Genomic DNA, 10,131 nt, shown 5'->3' with positions numbered 1-10,131 from the left:
CAGACTCACCTGGCTGGAGGACTTCCTCAGTTGCATCTCTAAAATGGGAATATTAACGGGACTCATCTCCTTCAGTAGCCTTGAGGATTAAACGGGGCACGCAAAGACCACACCTAATAGGGTCTGGCATGTTCTCTCTTTCATTTAACACACTAAAGCTCTCATGCTTGTTTCATGGGATCAATGCAGTTGCCCATATATAGCTTTGGAAGGAATCCACTTCTGATTAATGTCTCCAGATTGTTCCACAAATGGCTCCCAGTATATTCTCCTTACAGGAACCTGTGTATTGAGAAGCCCCTTCTAGGGAAGTACATGGGTTAGGAGGAGGAACCCTGGTCCAGGAGATGCTGAGTACCTGGTCTGCCTTCCCTCCAAACTGATCCCATGGCCTCCTAGAAGGCAAAAGTTATAAATCACAGAGTACACAATCTGTTTGAACGTGATAAGTGCAATAGGAAAGAAAGAAATGAGTGTATCAGAGGAGAAGTGATCGGGCACCCTGGGGGTGGGAGGGGGTGTTAGCATTTCAATAGAATATCTATAGATAGTTTGTCTTTTCCTTTGTAAATTTCCATTTTGGGGTCTGTTTTATAATATACATAATCTGTGAATACAGCAGTACGTGATCACGATTCATAAACACCTATACATGTTTACACTGACAAATGCACACACATGTACCTGTGTGGTTGTGCATGTATGTATTATTGGGGTTGAGTTAAAAAAGTTTGGACATTCTTGAGTTATACAGACACAGTATCTAGACTCTGATGGTTACGAGAGCTAGAAGAAACAGGCTTCACCACTAGGGCGCGGCCCCCCAAGGTGGTCTTAGGCATCAGCCCTCTGCCCCCAAATTCTGGGTCATTTGGAATTGGACTCAACCTCTCCATTTCGTAGATGGGAAAATCGAGGCTCAGAGAGCTGCCATGGCCCACCCAGACACACACCAGTGAGTGCCTGGCAGGGTCTGTAAACCAGCTCTTTGGCTTCCCAGGGGGCCCATCCCCCATGCCAGAACCGTGTGACACCCCCTGTAGGCTCTGGCCTGAGATCAAGGCAGTAGAAATGTAACAAGATGGAAGTCTGGGCCTGAGATTTTTCTTCTTGTCCCTTGCCTGCCCGAGAGGCCACTTAAGCAGCATATAACTGCCCCATGATGTATCGAACCCTCTCTCTGCGCATAAATGCAGCAGGTCAACCACCAGGCAGAAATGCCACATATATTTCCTCCCATTTGATGAAATATGCCCCGTAATTTGGCTGGGGTTTTGTTTTATTAGACCTATGGCAGCGAGGGGGCCCTGCTGCAGAATAACCTTCTCCTGATGGCTTAGTTCTCTCTTGAGAATGCTGAGGGACCCGTCAAGGGGGAGAAGAAATGCCCTGGCCTATTATTTTTTAGCACGCATTCCCAGAACAAAGATCTAATGCAGCTGAAGAGGCCCCTCCTAGAAGCACGTTCTCAGCACTGGGAGCAGGAGACCCGCACTCCACTGAGCCAGCACCCTTGGTTATAGACGGGAGACTCGGGCACGTGGCCTCACCCATCTGGGCCTCAATTTCTCTAGCTGTAAAATGTGATTAATAACGAAGCGTCCTTCCTAGAATTGTTTCAAGGTTTAAATAAAGAATGCACAGTGCTTGGCCAATGATGGGCCCAGAGAAAATATTCATTCAGTGTACCTTATTTCCAGTGAGAAGTCAGTTTCTTGATCCCCATCGGAGACCATATGGATGAATTCTGCTGGGCTACAAAAGTAGGTTTTCTTTTTTTCCCTTGACAGTCCTTTAGGGGTGGCTTTACATTAACTAATTAGCCCCACACAAGACGGGGGGTGTGCCAGAGGGAGATGGAGCAGTCAGAGGGGTGATGTGATCAGTACTGGGGTATCTTTTCCTGAGTCCTGTCAGCAGTACATGGTCAGAGGGCTAAGAGCTAGAGGGGTACATGATGCCAGAGCTGAAAGGCCCCAGGCCCCAGTGGGCTCTCCCTCACTCTGGCATTTTGGGGACACTGGCCACCTTTCTTTCCTTTAGCTCTGTGGACCTTGCTTGCCCTTCACTGCACATTACAATCACCTGGGGACTGTAAAAGTACATTCGCCCATCCCCATCCCAGACCAATTATAAGTCAGACTCTTTAGTTGTGGGAAAGGAGAGGTCCTAGTTTTTAAGGCTCCTGGGTGACTCTAATGAGTGGCAGTGCCGAGAATCACAGCTTGGCCCTTTTAATGCAGTGGAGGAGACCAGACCCTAAATCTGTTTCTTCCTCCTGCAGAGGGTTGAGTGGGAGACTGGGTTCGAATCTTGCCCTTGTGAAGTTCCCCCTGCAGCCCAGCCCGCTCACCTCCCTACATGCCAGCTTCCACACCCCTAAGGGGAGTAATGACTGTCCCTGTTTCCTGGCACGGGTGGGAGGACTCAGCGTGGTGGTGCACATACAGTGTCCTGCACAGCGCCTGGCATGCAGGAAGCTCCATCTGTCGTGGGATCATTACTATTATTGCGCTAGATTGGTTGTCAGGCAAACTTATTGTCGAGGACCAGGCAGTAAATACTGCAGCTTTGCACGCCAGGCCATCTTGGTCACAACTAGTCAACCCTGTCATTGCAAAGCGAAAGCCACAGACAATAAGCAAATGAATGGTCGTGGCTGTGTTCCAATAAAAACTTATTGACAAAAACAAACAACAGGATGGATTTGGGCCTTGGCTTGCGGACACCTGGTTTAGGAGATATTCTGAGTCTGGTCACTGGAGCATAGATTGGTTTTATCTGTTATGTCTTAGGTTTATGGGACTTTGGAGTCTCGGTCTATCTTTATTACACATGCTCATTTCAGAGGCTATTTCCATGAGAACCTTGTGAAATATGCTTTTTGAAATGTCCAACCCATAATAGGCCCTTTGTAAATATGATTGTCCAATTCTTTCCACTTTCTTCTTTTCCAATGATGAGACCATAGGCGAAAAAAAAGGATGATTAAAGCAGTTGTTCATGGGGTTCCCTCTGTATGTCTTCATTTGCTACATGGCAGCAAATTCCCACAGCCACCCTGCAAACACATACCATGACCATCCTCCTTGGTCAGATGAGGAAACCGTGGCTTTGAGAGGCACAGAGACTTGTCCCAGGTCACAGAGGTGGGCCCAAACTGGTCTGCATAACCCCAGAGCGTCACACTTGTGTGCACCTCCTTTCTGCTGGGGCATGGATGGGCCGCTGGGGCACGGCTGGGCAGGAAAGGCCAGGATTCATTACCCACGCCTGACAGCTTTTTCTCTAGGACTGGAGGTTGCAGTGAATGAATTGGTGAGCAAGGAGCAAAGCCATTCCTTCCACCTGGAGTGTTCAGAAGCCAGCTTTGCCTCTTTGGAGCCCTGTCACAGGGCGCTGGGGCTTCCCCATGGTCAGCACGGAGCATGTCTTCTGGAGGCTGGGGAGCCGAAAACTGGGTTGTCGAGTTCCCCTTTCAGTGGTCCAAATCACCTCAGAATTTTCAAGAGCCTCATGGACCTGAGTGGGTGCAGAGACCTATTTATCAGACTAAGGCTGGCCGCCAGGCCCTGATATTTCTTGTTGTGAGCGTTTGAGGGGAAGAATCCAGATAGATATTTTTACTTTGTGCAATTTCATTTTTGTCTCAACTTATCTGATCCTCTGATGCTGCAAGGGACTTTATTTCCTTGTGATGTTAAAGCCCCAGAGCTCAAAAATCATTTTTCTTCTAAGCTTCCAGAAACTGAAGACCCTATTCAGGGCTAAGCCAGATACCCATCAGCCCCAGTGGAGGTGAATTATCGCTTGAGTCATCACACTTGCTTACAAAATCCTCTGAGGAGGTTTTTCTCCTTTTTTTCTAAGTTGTTGGGTGACAGATAGCAGCTGAGGAGGAACAATATGTTCTAGGGAAATGAGCTCTGGAGACTGGGTTCCAGTTGGGAGTTCAGTGCCGATTGCTGTCTGAGCTCAGAGGCATCTTCTGGCCACCATGGACCTTGGTTTCCCCAGCTGTGACTCGCCGGTATATGCTACCCCCACCTTCTCTGACACAGAGAGGATTTATTATCCCCATCTTTGGACATGAGCTCCTTGAAGGCAGAGGTATTGTCTTTAATTTCAGCTTCTTTGTTCCCCCAGCCACACCTATCTCTGCCAGTGGCGTCATCCTGCACCCAGTACCGGAAAGCACCCCTTTTGCTAATGTGCCGCGCTGCCCGCCTCCAGCACCGTCTTCTGCACAGTTGATGGCTTCTGCTCTGCCTGTGTTTCCCATGCCTCTAGCTTCCTCCATGCCCACTGCCACCAACTGCTCCAGGGCCACTGTCATGTCTCTCCTGGATACTCCAGCAGCTTCCTGAGGGGTCTCCAGGCGTCCACTCTGCTCTCCCCATCCCTGGTCCATTCTCCAGTCAGAGGGGATTTTCCAGTTTGCTCTCAGTATTCCCCTACTTAAAACTGTTTAGTATTTTCTCAATGCACTTAGGACACAGGTGCACAAACTACAGCCCTTGGATCAAATCCAGCCTGCCACGTGTTTTTGTAGGTAAGCTTTTACTGGAGCACAGACACACCCTTTTTGCTTATGGTTTGTGTATGGCTGCATTTGAGCTACAGCAGCAGAGGTGAATAGGTGCAACAGAGACCACATGACCTGTGAAATCTGGAATATTTATTAGCTGGCCCTTTATGGAAAGAGTTTCAGAGCCCTGATTTAGAATAATATCCAAATTCCTTACCAGCATCTATTAGTAAGATGGTCGTACGTACTGAGTTACTTTTGCTAAAGGCACTTCTTTTCTAACTGTCCCCATCCTTCGTCACACCCTTGGCTGTGGGACTTTGCAGGTCCCTCCTATCAAGAGGTGAGTTTCCCGACCCCTTGAATTTCAACTTGTCAGGTGACTTCCTTTGGCCAACAGAACCTGGCAGAAGCCATGTTAATTCCAAGCTTAGGACTCAAGAGGGCTGATGCACTCCCCCATCTCTTGCCTGCCTCCCTAGCTGGCCTGCTGGAGGTTGAGAGACACGTGGCCCAGTTGGTCCCATCACCCAGCCAACCCCAAGAAGTAGAGCAACGTTGCTGATCCTAGACACGTTGGGGAGCCTAGCCCAGATGAGCAGAAACCCCATCCTCCACTGAAAGAACCAGGACATCTTGGAGAAATGGCTGATTCCAGAGTTGGCACAAGGAAAATACAAGATGAGCCTGGAAGGAAGGCAGTTCTCAAAGAATGAGGGAGACATGTGCCAAAGATGCCAAGGCCAACCTGAAGGGGCTCCCCCCGGTTGAGTCTGGGACAATGTGAGCATTACACAATGCTAATGGAGAACATAAGAAATAAAAAGGAAGGGCAGTGGGACACTTGTCTTTACCAAAGACTATTAGCTAATAAGTGTCAAAAAGAAATGATAAACTTAAAAATAACCTCCTTGCTGCAACCACCACAGAATAGTTGATTCAGGCAAGGATGATTAATGGATTCCGAAATACTGGGTACAAGTTTGCTGGAGAACAGGATGTTTACACAGTCTCCAAATGTCGCCCACAGATGATGCATTATTTACCCAAGGAAAATGCTAGACCCGGTGGGTCTCGCCTCACCCACCCGATCGACCTAACACCTCCAATCAAGGGCGAAGTGGCATCTCCCGTCTCCGGAGAAAATGCAGTGCGAAGCACGCATTCTTGTAACGTGACTCCCCAAACGTTGCCGTGAGTCTGGCGGTGGGGGCACACCCAGACTGTGGGACATTCTACAACACGACGGGTCCGGGCACTTTGAAAATGGCCATGTCATCAAAAAAGGAAGAGAAAAAGTGAGGATAGGTAAAAGGAGATTTAAAAAAGACAATGGAAGGAGACAGAAGAGGCGTATGGAAATCCAGGCACGATGCATGATCCTGGATTATAAAAAAAGTAATAGCTGAAAGGATGTTCTGGGGACAACTGGGTGCACTTGATAATGGACTCTCACATGAGATAACATTATAATTGTGCCAGTGTTAAGTTTCTTGGGTGTGATAACGGTGTTGTGATTGTAGGAGAAGCTCCTTACACTCGGGCAAAAATATTGAATTATTCAGTGGCCTATCATTGTCTGCGATTTACAGTCGACCCATGGGCAGCGCAGGAGTTGGAGGGCCCACCCCCTCTGCTGTAGAAAATCTGCATATTACTTTAACTCCCCCCAAATTTAACAACTGATAGTCTACTGTTGATTTCATGGTTGTAAATAAAATTGAGTAGTACCTACATATATTGTGTGCGTTCATGACATCCCTATTTTTTTCTGATTTCTTTTTCCCTGTTTCCTAGGCTAGGTGGTTCATCTTCAAGTTATTTTCAAATTGCTGCAAATGTCCAATTAAAAAAAACGGTCCAATAGATTTGTTTTTTTTTTAATCCACATGTAAGTGGACCCACATGGTTCAAACCCGTGTTCTTCCAGGGTCAACTGAACTTTGATGTGGCAGGTGGGGAGGGGTCAAGAAGGAAGAGGGAGAAAGCAAACATTACAAAACAAAGAAGGGGGAGGCACCTGAGTATTATTCTCACAACTTTGCGATGGGCTTGACATTTATAGACCCTAAAAGCTGAGGTGGGACCGTGTCACTCTCTCCATCCCTGGAATGGGAGGGGCTCACTCAGGATATGTGGGAAGGCATTGCTTGAAGGTTCGAGGCAGTGTGGACACCCCCACCACTTCCCGGATGGGTGACAGCGGGCTGGGGACTGGCCCTCTCTGAACCCCACTTTCCCCGCCTACAAATGGGGATGGGACTGAGTACCTAACATTACCGCCTGTGGTGAGGGGTGTGAATGAGACAAGGTACCTAAGGTGTGTGGCAGCTCTGGGCAAGCACTTCCCAGCCATGTGGAAGGGACCGGCCGTGCTCCCAGTGGGTGCCTGGGGAAGAAAAGATCCTTCTTTCTCCCTCAGCAGCCCCTGTCCTGGGGGCAGGGTGAGCGACCTTGTTGGAAGCCACATCCACCCTGTGGTCCCCAGCAAGGGTCCCGCTCTCACGTGGGCTGGTGGAGACAAATGCCCTTCCTCTCAATAGGCACACTGCTGTCTTCCACTCCTGCCTCAAGGTTAGGACCACCATCCCCATCCCCCAAGTCCAGGAGAGCTTGGAGGCTTGGAGGAGGGGATCCTAAAGCTATTTGCTTAGAACTTTCTTTGGACATTCCCTCCCTCTCCTTGGCCACCCCACCCCAACTTCCTGGCAAGCGTTCTGGCTGTTGATTCATCTGGAGTTCCTGGAATCGCGCTGTTGCTGTCAGCTTCCTCTCCCTCCCCCAGCTCTCCTGGCAGACGGGGGCGATGGATGGTCTGAGCTGTTGGACCCGCACCTCCCTGTGCCCGTACGCAGTGCGCGCATGCGGGCTCCCTACCGTTCTCTCTCCACCTCCTGTCTCCACGTCTCTGTGCCTTGCTTTATTTTCTCTGCACCTCCTGTGCCTGTCTGCTTAAGGATTTCCTGTTCTTGATCTCCCTCTCTCTCTCTCTTGCCGTCTTTCTCCGTCACTGTATCTCTGGGTATCTCAGTCTCTTGTCCTCTTTCTTTCTTGCTTGTTATCTCTCTCTGTCTCCATGGGTCTCTCTCTTTCTCTGCCTTTTTCTCTTCCAAGGCATTTGCATCCCGATTTCTCTATATGCTAAATGCAACATTCTCTGTACAGGACATCAGGACTGCTGCCTTTGGGGCCAGCCTGCCTGGGTGCAAATCCTAGCTCCAGATTCACGGGGCGGGGTGGGGGGTGGAGGCTGGGAGGGGCTATCTTGAACTCTCTGTCCCTTGGTATCCTCACTTCCACACTGGGAATAATGCCCGGACCAGGTTCCTGAATGATGAACAAAATTGCATAAGCAAACACTCAATAAGACGCCAACAGATTAGAATCCAGACCATGCATCTTGGATCTATTAGCCCCCCACTCCTGCCTTCCTCCTACCCCACCTCCCCCAAGCCCTGCTTCCTTCATGTGCTTGCTCCAGCCTCACGCACACCTTCCTGCTCCTGAACATGCCAAGCTAATCCCCCCTCCAGGCCTTTGTCCCTGCGATCCTTTCCTTGCAGAGCTCTTGGATTTTCACAGCGTCTCCTTGCCACATCATTCAGGCCTCCTGGCACTCACGGTGGTGGTTACAAAACACATGCTCACCTTCTTTGACACCCATCCCTTCCAAAAGCCAAGCTCCGCTCCCTTCGCCCTTGAGTGTGGGCCGGACTTCCTCTTAATACACAGAATGTGGCAAAAGGGAGCGGGTGCAATCCTGAGACCAGATCAGAAGAGGTACTGGAGCTCCTCTGCTTTCTCTTGTATCATTCACAGGAGTGGAACCAGCCCCCACGTTGTCAGGATGTTCACATAGCCTTCTGGAGATATACAAAGAGTTGCTGAGGCCTCCTGCCGACAGCCAGCACTGATTCTTTAGGCGTGTCTATAAGCTGCCTTGGAAGCGGATCCTGGAGTCTTCACATGACACTGGCTGACATCTTGACTGCATCCCCTGAACCAGACTTCCACAGAGGCATAGAAACTGTGCCACCAGATTTTGGGTAATTCATTATGTAGCAATAGATAATATACTGCATTCTTCTACTCTGATGCCATAGTATGCTTTTGTTGACTGATTTTTGTTGCTGTCCCCCACTAGGTGGTAAGTTCCACAAGGGCAGTGGCTATGTCTATGCAAATCACTGCTGTGTCCCCAAGGCCTGACAGGGTGGGGGGTTCGCACAGCCACGGGGCACCACGTGGAGGGAGGGCTCTGCACATTTTCTCCCTTAACAAACTGCTTCCAAAAAAATAGCTCTCCTTCAAAAACAGCCCGGCTGCAGGGTTCTGACGGAGGTGCGAGGTGGGTGCTCTGTGACCGAGGACTGGGGCAACTCTGCTTCCTCAGGGCAGAGTGGTGGGGGGGCATTCTGATCACTCACCCACAGGTGAGTCACCACCAGCTTCCTCATTCACCCACCCTTCCTCTCAGTCAGCTATGAATCCACTCTCTATTGATTACATATTTGTGTATATCTACATTGATTCATTCACCCACCCTACACCTTTATACTTATCAGCTACTCCATTCATCCATCTGTGCATCCATGCATCCACCAAGCCTGCTTTCATCACCATCTGTTTGCTGTGTGACCCTGGGCAGGTGGCTTTACCTCTCTGAGTGTCCATTTCCCATCCTGTTAGGTAAAACTTAGCGATACTTTACAAGACTATTTTCAAGCCTATGGGTGCCCAGCGGCTGTTGACAGTAAATCTAGAGGATGGTGTGGGCCTGCGCAGGACTCTGCTCAGAGCGGAGGAGGGGATCAGGTGTGGTTTCTATTTCTTCACTTAAGCCACAGGCTCCAGTGGCATGGAAGGAGGTGAAGGAGGTAGAGATTTTTCCTCAATACCGACACCTATATAATATTCTTTTTACTCAGCTTTGTGGTTTATGAAGCAGGCTCTGGGCTTCACCCTGTTTAACCCTCACTGTGTGTGTGGTGTGGGTGGGGTCCCTGCCTGGCTTTCTCTACCCGAGCCTTAGAGCCTTAGTGCCTTAGTGTTGAAGTAGGCAGGGCCCTTAAAGCTGGTCTAGCCCAGGGGGTCTCGGACTGGAGACTTTCAGGCTGATGATTCTGATCTGGTCCAAATTGCTTTCAAAGAGTAGAAATACAGTGAAGCCACATGAAAAAAGCTAGTAATAAATCTGGGACCCCAGTGTCCTCTAGATAGAGCCCCAAAACATTGGCAGGCAGTCAAGACCCTTCAGGGGTCCTCACTCTCCTGTTCCATCCCTTCCTCACCTCTTTCTTCATTCCCAAGCCTACCCTGAACTCCACACATGGCCCAGAATGAACCCAGCTGACCTTTGCATACCTGAACTCCACACATGGCCCAGAATGAACCCAGCTGACCTTTGCATAAGCTGTTCCTTATTCCTAAAATTCTCTTCCCCTCAGTCTTGTCCCAGATAATCCCGACTCATGTGTCCATCCCAGATCACATTCTGGGAAAGCTTTCCCTGACCCATCCATGTCCATGTGCTGGGGGAACACAGGGCATAGCTACTGTGCAGTCCCACAGTCCACTGGAGCCCCCACAGAGTCCTCGCGGGT

General features: G+C 49.5%; 1 long non-coding RNA gene across 1 annotated transcript; it reads left to right on the top strand.

The window, feature by feature from the left end:
* Positions 1 to 7,260: 7,260 nt before the first annotated feature.
* On the top strand, positions 7,261 to 8,617 carry LOC140846494 (uncharacterized). The gene is made up of 2 exons (XR_012125628.1): positions 7,261 to 7,375; positions 8,348 to 8,617. It is a non-coding gene; the product is annotated as an uncharacterized lncRNA (long non-coding RNA).
* Positions 8,618 to 10,131: the final 1,514 nt, after the last annotated feature.

Source organism: Manis javanica, chromosome 15, assembly GCF_040802235.1.
Source record: "Manis javanica isolate MJ-LG chromosome 15, MJ_LKY, whole genome shotgun sequence".
Lineage (NCBI taxonomy): Eukaryota > Metazoa > Chordata > Mammalia > Pholidota > Manidae > Manis > Manis javanica.
The sequence above is the reverse complement of the archived record's forward strand: the minus strand, read 5'-3'. Positions and strand labels throughout refer to the sequence as shown.